Source organism: Stegostoma tigrinum, chromosome 3 (genome assembly GCF_030684315.1).
Source record: "Stegostoma tigrinum isolate sSteTig4 chromosome 3, sSteTig4.hap1, whole genome shotgun sequence".
Classification (NCBI taxonomy): domain Eukaryota; kingdom Metazoa; phylum Chordata; class Chondrichthyes; order Orectolobiformes; family Stegostomatidae; genus Stegostoma; species Stegostoma tigrinum.
The window spans coordinates 68,697,519-68,712,727 of NC_081356.1; the positions used below are offsets into that span (position 1 = coordinate 68,697,519).

A 15,209-nucleotide genomic window follows, 5' to 3' on the forward strand; every position below is an offset into this window, starting at 1 on the left:
GAGATTTTCCAGCAACTTCCTATTTTTATCACTGAGATTACTTGTTTATTATCATGTTGCAGTTGGGTGGGAGAGATAATGGGAACTGCAGATGCTGGAGAATCCGAGATAACAAAGTGTGGGGCTGGATGAACACAGCAGGCCAAGCGGCATCTCAGGAGCACAAAAGCTGACGTTTGGGGCCTAGACCCTTCATCAGAAAGGAGCTCAGTGCGCTCAAATCGGCTTCCAAGTTGCACGTATATCGTTGGTAACGCTCTGACACATCCAGGGGTCGTGAGAGGCGCTACCGAAATGCAAGAAGCCTGCCACAGAGAAAGCGCACTCCGCTTTGTGTCTTGAGCTGCTTAGTTCGAGCCCCGTCTCCGAGTTTGCTGCTGATTGGACGAGGCCGCGGAACCGCCTCCTGTGATTCGTCAATCCCCTCTGGCGAATGGCTGCGGCCGCTGTCAATCACCAAGCTCCCCTGCTGGGTGCTGAGCTCCGGGAACGGCGCAGGGAGAAACCGCATCCTGGTCTCGCTAGCTAGCAGCTGCTTTCCTCTTTATGAATCATCTTTCCCAAGTATTGCATGCAAGCTTACAATTGCGAGAGTTCCTTCCTTCCTCCTTCCTAACTACGCCCCTCAGCTGAAACGTTGAGAAAAGACAGGCTCAGACCCAAGAGAAAGCCTAAGTGACAGGGTGAGTTTTCATTTTTTGAAGTTTTGACATATTTAACTGACTTGCAGCCATTAAAGTTTATTGCACACGAAGAATTGTTTGCAGGAGATCCCGGGCATTTGTTTTTAAGCTGCAATCGTGGTTGTCATGGTTCAGTAATAGAATTCACTCTTGTCACTGCAAAAGCTGCAATCCTGAACTTCTTCCTGTCTCTGCCTTCGGCTGCTCTCTGACCGTGAACTTTACGAGCAGTGTCCTTACAGAAGCGGATTCTCTCCACTGAACGGTCTCCTTGCCCCCGCTCAGAAACATACAATGGAAAGGGACCTACATCCCCAGTTTTCTCTTCCCTGCCTGCAGTGTGCATTGAGTTGAGCCACAGCAAATGTTTTAAATTCTATATCCCCATTAATTTAGTAAGTGAACCCGTCAGTGTGTAATTCATCAAGATTCGTACTGTACTGTACAGATTTATGCATTATTCATGATTGCTAAGAGCAAAACTATTACATTTGGTCCTGATTGGTAAAGACTTGTCAGAGACTGTCTCCTCGCCTGCGCAAGAAACAACAGCATTTCATTTATCGGCTTGTGTCAACTATAGAGCAGAAACGTTTAATGGAAGCAAAGATCTTCCGCATCTCAAATCGGAACGTGCACTTTGAGAATGTCATTAGCCCGAGATGGGCAATTCACATCGGTTTTTACTGACGCCTGTTGCAGTACTGTATAGAAAAATCGCCATTAACTGAACTGCGATATGAAAACCACACAGTCTGCATTAAAATCGTTGTGTTTGAGCCAATCACTGTGTCCTACTAGAATGAGATAAACGCGGCTTACCTAACGAAAATCTTCCGAATTTGCGATATACCTACAAGTTTGCAGCAATCCTCTGCACCCCGCCCAAAGGAATATATTTCCCTGGGAAGCACACTATTCTGTTCCTTTACCGGTCTGGAAAATGCTGTCTCCTAGCTAAGGAATGGTTTCATCATGCAGGTCATCTTCTGCTAACCTTCCTGGGTATGCCGTTCATTTAGTAAGCTTTGTCGATGCTGTCAGTCGATATGACTTGTTGATTGTTTCACAGTCCAGTTGATCCTGTCTGTGTTCATCTGAAATGCACGTGTTTCTAACAAGGGCCTTTGGATAGTGATCAGGGCCAGTTACAATGGCTGATTCCCAAACTTAGCAAATGATGGTCATACTATTAGTATCACTGCTGAATATTTAGCTGTGATTTACTCTGTTAAACACAGATTTTTATTTCCCTGTTTATTTTTGCTACTTTTGGTTATTAAGACCATTTTTTATGGTCTTAAGGATTAAGTTCAAACAAATCTGATTCTGTAAAATGTATGCATTGGAGAAGGATATTTATTAATATTTCAGAAAACAAATCTTAAGAAAATAACTTTTATTTATATTGTACCTTTTATAATCTCACAGCATCCAAAGCTCTTCACAATCAATGAGGTACTTTGATAAAGTGGTGACTGTAATGCAGAGAACCATAGTAGTCAATTTGCACACAGCGAGGTTCCTCAAACAGCATTCATTTTTAATTCAGTTGTTTGTTCACAACATGTGGGAACAGCACACCAGAGACCTGGCAAATAGGACTAGATTAATTTAGGATAAATGGTCTGCAATGGACGGGTTGGACTGATGAGTCTGTTTCCATGCTTTGCAATTCATTGCAATGACTGTAGGGCATTATTTATTACCCATTCTTAATTGCCTTCAATAAGATGACAGTACACTCACAGTGCTGTTAGGAAAGGAGTTCCAGAGTTTTGACCCAATGGCAAAGATACAAATCATTAGTCAATATGCTTTGGTCATTTTTGACAAGGAGATAAAAAGGGTCTCTTTGGTGGTGTGGGATCTTTTGCATCCACTTCAGAGAGAATTTTGGATTTCCATTTAATAGCAGAGCTTTTAAGTAATGGAAAAGATGAGCAAATTAGGCACAGGCAATTTTGCAACTACCTGGTACTCCCTTAGTGCTGCCCCAATATTTTAGCGAAGTGAAAGATCAAAAATAGGTTTTTATTTATATATTGCCTTTAATGGAGTAAAATGTCACAAAGCAAGTCATGGGAGCAATATAAAACAAAGTATGGCAATGAACTAGAAATAGAGATTATGTATCAATTGACAAAAAGCTTGGTCATGTTTTAAGGAGTGTCATCAAGCGAGAAGGTGAAGCTGAAAGGCAGGGAAGGAATAGAGCTTGGGAGTTTGAAATTAATGGTTTCATTCAGCCTAATGTTTAATTAAAGAAAATTTGTGCTTAGCCAGTGCTGAATAAGTAGCTCCACTAAACAAGTTCACTTCCAATCCAGTCTCCATCCTTACTTAGAAATATGATGCCATTTATTCAGTATTTCTGAGTCAACATCTGGAACTCCTCCCTAACTGTACATCTCCACCGAATGGACTGCAACTGTTCAAAAAGACAGCTTGTAACCACCAGCTTCTGAAGAGCAATAAATGCTTGCCCAGCCAGTGAAGGCCATATTGTATGACTGAATTTTTAAAAGCCTAATAGTTTAAATTTAGTGAAGGAGTCAAGACCAGGGGTGGCGCTTGGGGGGCACATCAGTGCATGCAGGCAAACTAATGCTGTGCCTTTAAATGTCACTAAGGGAAGGCATGTAGGTGTGAAAAGACATTCTTGTGAGACACCAGAAGTTACAGAAGTGGTGCAGCAAAAGAAGCCATTTCTAGTCATTGTCTGATGATTAGATAGTATTAAATGGAATCGGGGATGGCAAGCCCGGCAGTGAAAAGCCGTAGAGGAGTATATGGATAGCCATGTAAAAAGTTGCAAACAAAAAGAGTCAAAGTTTACCTTTGTCCCAGTCATGTAGGTTGTTTTCTGTGACTTTGATAAGATGCATTTTGGCATTATGGCAAGAACAGAAGTTTGGTTGGATGATCTGAACATGGAGTTACGCAAAAGGCAGAAACCGATTTCAGGTGACAACACATACAAATACTTTGGAGAGTGTATAATTCAAGGTGTGGTGGTAGTTTGCAAGGGCAGAATGGTCTAGTTCTCTTCTTTGAGGAAAGGGCTGGTGACATTGAAAGACAGAGACACATACCTGAAGAGAGAGAACCCATTTACAATATTGGCTAATGTGGGGACCAGGAGGAGAAGTTGGGCAGGTAACAGTTTAGTGGGCAGAAGACTAAGAAAATGGGGATTTGGGGCATGTTGACAAGATGAGTTCAGAAAGGGCATGAGAGGCAGACAATATTTCATGAAGTAGCCAAAACTTTATTTTAGATATGGCATTGCAGTTATTGCTTATTCAAAGTTGCTCCTGAGAAAGTGATGGTGAGCCTCACTGTTAAACTGTAGCAGTCAGTTTACTGTAGGTATACACATACTACCAGGATTTTGACCCAACAACACTGAAAGATCTGGTAATGTATGTCCAAGTCAGCATGTTGAGTGGCTTGGAGGGGAACTTACAGGTAGTGGAGTTCCTGTATCTGATGCCCTGTCCTTCTAGATGGGTTTGGAGGATGCTGTCTTAAGACCCTTGTTGAATTTCTGCAATGTATCATGTAGGTAGAGCTCAGGGCTGCTAATGAGCATCGGTAATGGCAGAAATGCATGTTTGTGGATGTAGTGCCATCGGGCAGGCTGATTTGTTATGGATGATGTCATGCTCCTTGAGTGTTGTTGAAGCTGCACTCATCTAGGCAAGTGCAGAGTATGCCAGTAAATTTCGGACTTGTGCCTTTTGGGAGTCAGGAGGTGAGTTACTCACTGCAGTATTTCTAGCCTCTAACCTGCTCTTGTAGCCATTGTATTTATTAGACTTGTTCAGTTCAGTTTCTGGTTAAGTGTATCCCCCAGGATGTTGCTGGAGAGGATTCTGTGACGGTAATGCCATTGAATGTTAAGGGATAGTGGTGATTGCTTGTCACTTGTGTGGTGTGAATATTGCTTGCCACCTTTCAACCCAAGCCTGCATATTGTCCAGGTTATGCTGCATTTGAACATTGACTGCTTCAGTATCCTTGTGATAGATGGAAAGACATTGATGAAACAGCTGAAGTTGGTTTGGTCTGCGACACCGGCCTGAGGAACTCTTGCAGTGATAGTGTCATGAGAATGTGGCAAGTTCTGAAGCACAAGTTTTCAATACTAATATTAGAATGTTGTCAGGGCCTTTGCAGCATCCAGTGCCTCCAACTGTTTCTTAACATCACATGGAAAGAGTCAAATTAGTTGAAGACTGGCATCAGTGATTCTGGGAGCCTCTGGTGGAGGATGAGATGATTGTCAACTCAGCTCTACTAGCTGAAAATTGGTGCAAATCCTTCAGCTTTGGCATTTGCACTGATGTGCTGGGCTCCCTTGTCATTGAACGTGGGGCTATTTGAGAAGCCTCCTTCTCCAGTCAGTTGTTGAATTATCCACCAAAATTCACAGCTAGGTATGGCAGGACTGCAGAGGCTAAATCTGATTCTTGGGTTCTTGGCTTTATCAATCAATTGCTATCAATTTTTGTAGATGTTTGGCACAAAAGTAGTTGTGTTCTGTAGCTTTCTGCCTAAATAGATATTTCTACTTGAAATATCCACGTTTGCCCAGATTTTGAAGTGTTAATCCTGGCAAAGATAATTGTAATAAAGCGAAAGTCTGAAGGAATGAATGTATTTTTTCAAAACAACAGTCAATAAGCTGTTTTGCTTAAGTGCTCAAAAATCAAATTCTGTTTCTCTCATGCTCTTTGAATTAACACAAACTTTGTATTTTGACTAAAGACTAAAAATTTGTCAGCATTGTGGTCAAGCAGTTGTAGATCTGTTTTCGAATCTTGCCACTGGATCCAAGAATGTGATTTCTATGTAGTTAAATTTCACCTGAAGTCTGGTATTGGATCGGTTTCCTTTGTTGAGAAGAGGTTACATTTTGCCTTGGCCCTCATGTATGACTCTTCAAAAAGTCATTTACCTTCATTTTGAAATATTCTACTGCCTGTCATGGAGTCATAGAAATGTACATCACAGAAACACACCCTTCAGTCGAACTCATCCGTGCCAACCAGATATCCTAAACTGATCTAATCCCATTTGCTATCGTTTGGCCCATATCCCTTTAAACCCTTCCTATTCATATATCCATCCAGATGCCTTTCAAATGTAATTGTACTGGCGTCCTCCACCACCTCTGGCAGCTCATTCTGTACACACACCACCCTCTGCATGTATAAGTTGCCCCTCAGGTCCCTTTTAAATCTTGCGCCTCTCACCTTAAACCTATGCCCTCTAGTTTTGTACTTCACTACCCTGGGGAAAAGACCTTGGTATTTACCCTATCCGTGCCCTCGTGATTATATCAACTTTTAGAAGGTCACCCCTCAGCCTCTAACTTCTCAGGGAAAATAACCCAAGCCTATTCAGCTTTTGTTTACAGTTCAAACCCTCCAACCCTGGCAACATCCTTGTAAATCTTTTCTGAACCCTTTCAAGGTTAACAACATCTCTCCTGTAGTAAGGAGACCAGAATTGAATGCAGTATTCAAAAAGTGTCCTGTTCAGCTGCAACATGACCTCCCAACTCTAGTGCTGACCAATGAAGGCAACTGTGCCAAACAACATCTTCATCACCTTGTCCATCTGTGACTCCACACTCAAGCAACTATGCACCTGCACCTAGCTCTCTTTGTTCGGCAATATTTTCCATGGTCCTACCATTGTGTGATTTGCCTTTCCAAAATGCATCACCTCAGTTTATATAACTTAAACTCCATCTGCCCATTAGCCCATCTGATCAAGGTCCTGTTGTACTCTGAGATAACCTTCACTGTCCACTATACCACCAATTTTGGTGTCATCTGCAAACTTACTAACTATATCTCCTATATTCACATCCAAATCATTTATATAAATGATGAAAAGCAGTGGACTCAGCACCAATCGTAGTGGCACACAACCAGTCACAGACCTCCAGTCTGAAAAATAACCCCCTACCACCACCCTTTGTCTCCTACCTTCAAGCCAGTTCTGCATCCAGAACTTCGTTGAATGCCTTTTTGGAGACATCTTTTATCAGAGATTCAAGGGAAACTTTGGAATAATTGTTCATGTTGCTTCAGTTAGACTTTGTAAAAACAACAAAATCAAGAAATGATACATTTTCTCGCTTTGAATGCGCCCTATTGAACACGTGCTATTTCATCAGACATGCTGTCCTGGTAAATAATTTTAATGTCAACCCTGTCTGTTCAAATGGATATATAGGATGAATTATTTGATGATCAGTGAAATGTGATCAACATTCCTTCCTGAACTATCATTATTAGAACCTGGTTAACTGATTAATTATTTCATTTACTGTTTGTGAGACCTTATTTTCCTGTGTAAAACGTGGCAACATTTAATTTGATGTCTAGTGCATTGACATTGAGGATATGGTGAGGTGCTATATAAAGTCTAGATCTCCCTTTCATTGAGGAGTCCAGTCTGTAACATACGTGACATACTTTAAGCATGAATGTTTTCAACATAATCTTTTAATTTGCAGAATAAATAGCTTTCTTTCTTGTAGAGTAATTGGTGTGATATTGTTTTGTGCTCAACTCCTGCGGAGTTCAGTCTCCACTCCAAGGAGGAAAACCTACAGGGAAAATGCACCTGAATTGCTGTAGGATATGTCCTGCTGGCCATGTTAAATGCAGGCAGAACCTGGAAGCAGGTGGCTGCTCACTTGCACGGTCAGAGAACTGCATTCTGCAGGAGTTGTTAAAAAAAACTAATGCAAGTAGAGGGGGCCTTTGTTTCTTTTTGTTATTCCATCCTCACCCCTGCACCAGCAGAATAAGAAACAAGTGGATATTGAACACTGTTATCTTTTATAATCTTAAACTTCCACATTTATATGAAAATGTGTAATTTTGTCAAGATCAGTCTTATTCCAGAGCAACAACATCTGTTTCTGAAATGGGTAAATGTGACCCCTTGCAAAGTAATAAAATTTTTTTAATGTAAGGAAGCAAGTAATATTTGCAGATGGTGGATGAAAGGTCTGTTTGCCATTTCCTACTTAAATTTTCTGTGCCTCAGACCAGAAGTTCCAGCCAGGCACAGCCTCATTTACCAACTTTTTTTGTCCAATTAGTAATCTTCCACCCAGGAGGGAGGTCCGCAAGGATGTAGATGTAAAAATATATGCCTGCATGGATCTTAGCTCTTCACCATAAAAATTCAAATATTTTTACAGCACACTTCTGGTAAGATTTGTTTTTGAGAATGATAAGTAGAATGGAACTCTGAGAGCGGATTAAAATTTTGTTTGGTATTCCAATAGAGTTGTATTTCATTCATCACCACTTCCAACTTGTATGAGACAGCGGTCCATCCAGAAGATTGGCTTAGAACCTTTCTTAGTGTTGTTCCTCAATCTCAATACGCAGGAAGGCTTTGTAGAGATACTGACCGTTGTAATTTTGATTTGATTTGAATTATTATTGTCACATGTACTAAAATACATGAAAAGTATTGTTTTGCATGCTATCCAGGCAAACCCAGCCATACATAAGTACGTCAGGGTAATAGAACAGAATGCAGAATACGGTGTTATAGCTACAGAGAAGGTGCAGAGAAAGATCAATTTGAATAAATAAGAGGTCTTCATTAGTCTGATAACAGCAGGGAAGAAGCTATTATTCAACCTGTTGGTATGTGCTTTCAAACTTATGTAACTTTTGCCCGATGGAAGAGAAAATAACTGGGATGGGAGGGGTCTTTGATTATGTTGGCTGCTTTCCCAAGGCCGTGGGAAGTATCGACAGAGTCAATTGATTTATTTATTGTCATGTGTATCAAAATACAGTGAAAAGCTTTGTTTACGAGCAGTGCAGGGAGATTATAATAAGCAAAGGATGTACAAATCATAAAGATTTAGACAGAGGTGTACAGATTACATTGCACTGGTCATGTGCTAGGTGAGATCAACATTAGCAAGATCAGCGTTATTTGATGTTAAAGAGTCGATTCATCATTCTGATAATGACCAAGAAGAAGCTGTTCCTGAACCTGCTCATGCATGTGGTCAGGCTTCTGTATCATCTGCCTGATGGAACAAGATGTAGGAGATCATTACCAGGGTGCAATGTGTCTTTCATGATGTTGGCCGCCTTTCTGCGGCAGCGAGCCATGTAAATGGAGTCCATGGATGGAAGGCTGGCCTCCATGGTGGGCTGGGCTGTGCACACCACCTTCTGTAGTTTCTTACATTCCTGGACAGAGCAGTTGCTGTATCAGGCTGTTATGCACCCAGACAGTAAGCTTTCAATGGTGCATCTGTAGAAGCTGGTGAGGGGCCCTGTGGACATGCCAAATTCCCAGAGCCGCCTGAGGGAGAAGAAGCATTGTTGTGCCGCCTTGACTGCGGCATCTATGTAGGAAATCCAGTCGGGTCATGGGTTATCATCACTCTGAGGAATTTGATGCACCTCACTGTCTCAACCTCAGTTCCATTGATGTATTTGAGGGTGTGTTCTCCTTCTTTCTTTCTGAAGTAAATAAGCAGTTCTTTAGTTTTGCCAATGTTGAGAGAGGAGGCTTTCATTGAGCCACCTCACCAAACCCTGTATCTCCCTTCTGTAGTTTGACTCATCGTCAATGAATGGGAAGCTGGTTTTCATGATGGACTGGGCTGCAGTCACATCTCTCTGTAATTGTATGTACTGGAAAGTTGCTCAGATGTTGCAAAATTTGTACTCGAATGGACATGTCACTTTTTAATTTGTTTTGTAATTTACCACATGGTAACAATACATTAGGTTGAGATGATGACATGAACTCACAGTGCAAAGCTACTGAGTTTCAGACTCGACTTGACTTCAAGGTTGGTTCTTAAATTTTGCATTTAACATTCATAATCTGAATATTAGGGTGAGGAGGAGAAAGAAAGATGAGACTGTTTGCCAAGATTTTTTGTGGAGAGCAGTTGCTATGACAGCTACTAGTAGTCTCTTGTTTTTTTTTCTGTGTTTACTTTGGAAAAGTTCCATACATGTGTTGTGTTCAGATTTCAAGTAATACTCCAGGGCCTGTCAGAAGTAGGTTCCCGTTTCTGGGGCACTGACACCAGGCCTGGAGAAAACAGGATCTGCACTGTTGAGATAGTGCACTCTTGAGTCATATGCAAGCCTTGTAACTAGGGAAGCAGGGAAGATGTTAAACAAATGTGAGGAGAGAAGTGAGAGGTCAAGCTTGGGTAGACATAGCAAAGTAGGAAAGCAAAATCGTAATGTGAGAAATGAAGATCCGAATAGACTGAGGGGCCTCTTTTTTGTTGTAAAAATGGTTTTACCCTTTGGCTTTCAAAACTGTACACAACCTCCAGACCCACCTCAAAAAAGACCTTCCTTGCTCTGAGTTATCATTTCTGGTTGATGTCCGTCCTGGAGCACTTGATTTGTGCTGGAGACTTTTCTCCTGAATCCCTGGTGACTGCCATTGAAATGTATTTTGAATGGCTTCGCAGTCACTTCCACCATTTTACTTTGGGAATCAGCAGGTGGCATTTCAGCAAGAGCTGTTTGCTTGAACTTCTTTGCTACTATCCCTTGCTACCTGGTCTCTTCACTTTGCTGCTTTTCTGTCTAGAACCTATAATTGAACCCATTGCACTCAATCAGAAGAGGGAAATCCATGGATAATTTAAACTTAAGTACTTTACAAACTGTGATGAATATATGGAAGGGACTGTGCAGCGATCGTGGCAAAACTTAGTACATTGAAAACTTCAAGGAAAACTTTGCAAATGCTTGGAGTGTGATTATGAGATATTAGTTTGAGAATTGGGCATGTGGATTGTGCCCTGTATTCTGCCCTTAGAATTTCAGTGTTTTATTACAATTAACAAAATCTGTGCATAAATTTACATCAGTCATTTTCTGAACAAGTGATGTTTTGTTGTAAGAATGTCAGAATTTGTTACAATAAGGAAATTACTTGTAATGCAGATTGCTAAAGTAAACATTTCAATGAAACTATTAGGGTGTGCTTGGGTTACAATAGTAGTTTCACTTTAGATTGAAGGTACAGTTTTAATGTAAAAGTAATCAAAATCCAGAGTCTGACACCACTGTGAGCAGAATCAAATTCCAAAGGAGAACTTTTATCCACTTTGTTCTAGAATTAATTTGAATACTAACTCTTAATTTAAACAGAACAGTTTGGGGTCAGTGAAGTACAGACACACCTTATATTGATGCTAATCATATTGGCTGGTGTTAACTTGTTAAATCATCACATCTCCTTTGATAAAGTGAATTGATAGAAATTGTGCACTGACAATCACAGATAGAAATCCAAACTGCTGTGTACGTTTATCTTAATAATTAGGGTTCCATGCAAAAATGTGTACTGCAATACTAAGTATGTTTAAATCATTAGCTGAAAGTGCTGGACAAATTCAACAGGTCTGGCAGCATTTGTTTTGAGAGAACTGGGTTAATATTTGAGTCCAATGTGACTTTTCTGTGGCAAAGTGTTTTTTGTTTTATTGTGGAAAAGGTTTAGGAAGCGTAAGCAGAACAAAGGGAAACTTAGGGTGTAAGGGAGACTCAAGATCGCGTCATGACAAAACAAGTGGCGAAAAGGAATGGTATTGATTGGAGAAAGAGACAGAGAGGACCAGAACAGGTGTTAATAGCAGAATATGTATCAGCTCTGCTGAAAGCAAAAATCAGATGACAAAGCACGTGGCAGGGAACGGTGGATGGACTAAAATGAAAGTCTGGACCTATTTCTGTCTCCCCTCTACAACTTTACGATTCCGTCTCTCTTTTTTGTTCTTATCAACTGTGATCTTTTGTCTCACTCACCTTCAAACTTCCCCTTGATTTTTCTATCTGTTAAATTTGTGTCTCCCCACCTTTTCCTACCAATATAGATCGTATCATTTTTCCACGTCTTCGGTTCCAGAGAAATCACATTGGACTCAAAATCCTAACTCTGTTTTCCTCTTCACATATGCTGACAGACCGGCTCAGTTTCTCCAGCATATATTCCTTTCAGATTTCCAGCGTCCAAAATATTTTGCTTTTGCTTAAATAAATGTTAATAAACATTTCTATTTAATTCTTCACAGCTTGACCAGTTATGAAGTCATTGTATTTTGGAGACTGCTGTCATTTCAAGAACAAATCCAGTGTGTTTTTAGTCTGTCGTGCTGTAGCCAATTGAACCATGTTGTTGGAGAATTAGAATTTAAGCAAATGTGTTTGGATGCATTCAAAAATTAATGTTTGAACCTGAAAGTTACTTTTAACCAGGGATAAATGTCCTCTATTTGTAAAAATATTACAGCAGCATTGCTTGAAAATGAATCAGATAAAGGTACTGTCTGTGGGATAAACTTCTGAAACCCAGGCTCATTTCCATTTCCCATTCATACTTCCCGTCAGTATTCTTCCTGCTGAACATTATTTGTCTCATGAGAGATCAAGTAAATAAATCTACAAAGTGAAAACGTGAGAAGCCAGAGCTTCCATTAGTTTCTAATATTTTAACAAACTTGCTTCTTTGGTTGATGAGATGTCACATCAAGTTTCTGAAAGAGTGGGAAAAGATAGCTGGAGAATCACTTTGTGTCATTTCCCAGGCCTCCTGTCCATTCAGCAAGAATGTAGGTTTATTGCATGGAGCCACAGGCTAATTGACAGAGCAATTATAAGGCAAGTGTGGACAATTGAGTTAGAAAATGTGCAACAACTCAAGGCCCCTGTGATGCAGTGGTAGTATCCCTTCCTCTGAACCAGGAGACGTGGTTTCAAGTCCCGAATCTGTTGTGGAGGCACGTTGCAAGATTACTGAATGGGTTTGTTTAAAAATAAAGGTGCAACAACTCATATCTGTTGGAATCAGCTACTTTTCCCCCATTTCAAATGCTTGCAGTGAAATATGCTTAACTTGTGTTGGGCACACGATAAGGAAACTATGTGGTACTATAGTGAGAATGGAACCTTTGTGAACTTTTAAAGACCATTTTGGGTGAGAGGATTCACACTTAAGTATTGGAGCTGTACAAGAATATCGACCACATCTCTGCCAGTTTTTTTATTCTGTTTTTTTTTCTGACCCCACTTTAATGGAATCATGGAGTAGAACAGAAAAGAAGCTGTTCAACCACTTAAGTCTGCGCCGTTGCTTTGCTAATGCCGTCCAAACCGGTCCTTTGTGTTTCAGTCATTGGCTCAGCTTTTTATATTATCAAATTTGAATCAAAGGATGATATATGTTCAAGCCACACTCAAATATTTCTGTGCATCATTTAACTGTGCTCAAGCTAAGAGGATATTACATTGTCAGATTTATGATACTTTGAATGAGATTTTAAATCAGGTTGTTATTTGCTTATTCTTTTGATCTGTAAGACCATTGTTGCCATTCACGGAAGAACAGAATTCTGTTGGTGGCCTAGCCAATATTTGTACTCAATTAATACCACCAAAAGGAGATTAACTGTCCACTTCACAGATTCACAAAAGTGTTGTGGTGCAGAAAGAGGCCATTTGGTTCATCATGTCTGTGCTGACTCTCCAAGTAAGCAACTTAATGCCATTCTTTGCCTTTTTCCCATACCTTTGCACACTGTTTTTATTCAAGTAATCATCCAATGCCTTCTTGAATACTTGAATGAACCTACCTCCACCATGTTTTCAGGAAGTGCATTCCAAGCCTGAACCACTCATTGTGTGGAAAAGTTCTTTTTTCTCACGTCATAAAATCTACCTCATTGCTTTTTGTAGAACTTGGTTGGGCAAAATTGATGTCTCAGTTTGCCAAATAAAAAATGGACTGTATTTACATAGTGCTTCCCATGACCATAGATGTTTCAAAGTGTTTTATACCCATCTCCATATTTTTTAGATGTAGTTGCTGCTGTAAAATAAGATGTGCGGCAACTAATTTTTACACAGCAAACTCTCACAGTAATAAAAGACCAGGTGATTTGCTTTTGTGATGATGGTTGAGCCAGTACAATAAACATGTTCCTAAAAAAGGGCCTGGGATATTTTACATGTACCAAAGGAAGTAGATGAAGCAAAATAGTAACTAAGCATTCAAGTATTTTCAACTATGTTTAAATATTCATTTTGGGCATCAACAATTTCAATCAGTTGACATTTCATTTCAGAAAAGAAATTCTATAAATTGTTGAGAAGAGATAGTAGAGTGTTGACGAGTTGATGGAGTTCATAATTGTGTAGAAGTAGGAGCAACCTTTGCTTGGAAAGGATAATAGTACTTTCCCATATTTATATTTGAAAGTGGCAAAAGTTAACAGAAAATAGAAAGCCAATTTTCACGTTTGTGTAAATGTAGAAATATTTAATGTGCTTTAGTGCTACAGTTACAAAAAAACTCTTGCCCTTTCGTTGAGGCCTTCTTTCATAGTAAGCCTTCCAAATATTGCTTTCACCTTTATTGTGTGCCAGTTATAACTCTACTCTTACTGTCTGTTTATCATTCATCAGCCTCAGTTTATTTTCTTTGTTAGTATGTATTTAACCCTAGTCCTTTACATACGACCTATGCTCCAAGTGGGGCTATATAATCTGTACCTTAGGCATCTTCTATTTAACACTCTTCCCCTGCTAGTTGCCTATTTGATCGTTTGGGTTTTTAGTTTGTTTCCCGTTGAAGTAGTTACTTGAAAATACTAAGTCTCCAGTCTTTGCAAATCTGGGTGTAAAGAAATCTGCAGAGAATGTAAAATAAAATCAATGATTAGCTACCTCATGTCAAAGATTTGCAAGAAGACACATGAGCACAGAGATCAAGTTAACATGTAGCTGAGATTATATGATTTTTTTTCAGTAAGGTTACAGATCTTCCACAAATCTGTTGAAAGGAGAGTAATCCAATTATTCTAATCATCACTGGCTGTCGACAATGAATTTCTCTAAATTGCAGTTGCATTTTATTCCTTTGAGACTCAAGTGGTCATCTGCTGAATTTTGGGGATAATTTGATTGTGTTAGTGTAGAAGAGGTTTACTTACAAGTGACTTTGAATGTTCTTTAAGTGAGTGGAGATTTCAAAATGTATTTTTTGACTTCTCTGTCCTTTGTCTTACTGTTTTTGGTTGCAATGAATTATTTTTGTCCTGCATATTTACTGGTTGGAGTGAGGGTGAGTGGGTCTGAGGGCTTGGGTGGGGAACTATAATGTTTTAACTGAAAGGGAGCAGAATAAAGCCAGTGATAAGAGTAGTTTGTTTAAATCAATAAATATTCCTCAAGATGCAACTGCACAAATGATTTGTGACAGCTAAGCTGTTTTAATACAGCTGTTTAGAAAGGGCCACATAAATGCCAGTATTTAGTCAAGGGACTTTCAGATGCTCTTAGATGTAAAACTATCATGGGCACTTGCATAGCTGAAATACCTCTTGGGTAATATGAGCAAAGCGCAACTAGTCAGTGCAGATACGGCATGTGTTTTTTTTATATTTCAGTGTGCAATGAAAGCTTCCTTTTGTGGTACAAAGACAGCTGC

General features: G+C 39.9%; 1 protein-coding gene across 1 annotated transcript in view; it reads left to right on the plus strand.

Moving 5' to 3' along the window:
* Nucleotides 1-483: 483 nt before the first annotated feature.
* The window catches only part of LOC125451351 (E3 ubiquitin-protein ligase MARCHF3), a 93,560-nt gene continuing 78,834 nt past the window's right edge, over nucleotides 484-15,209 (plus strand). The window contains exon 1 of the mRNA XM_048528381.2: nucleotides 484-683. The gene's annotated coding sequence lies outside the window, so the exon portion shown is untranslated. The remainder of the gene's footprint in view (nucleotides 684-15,209) is intronic.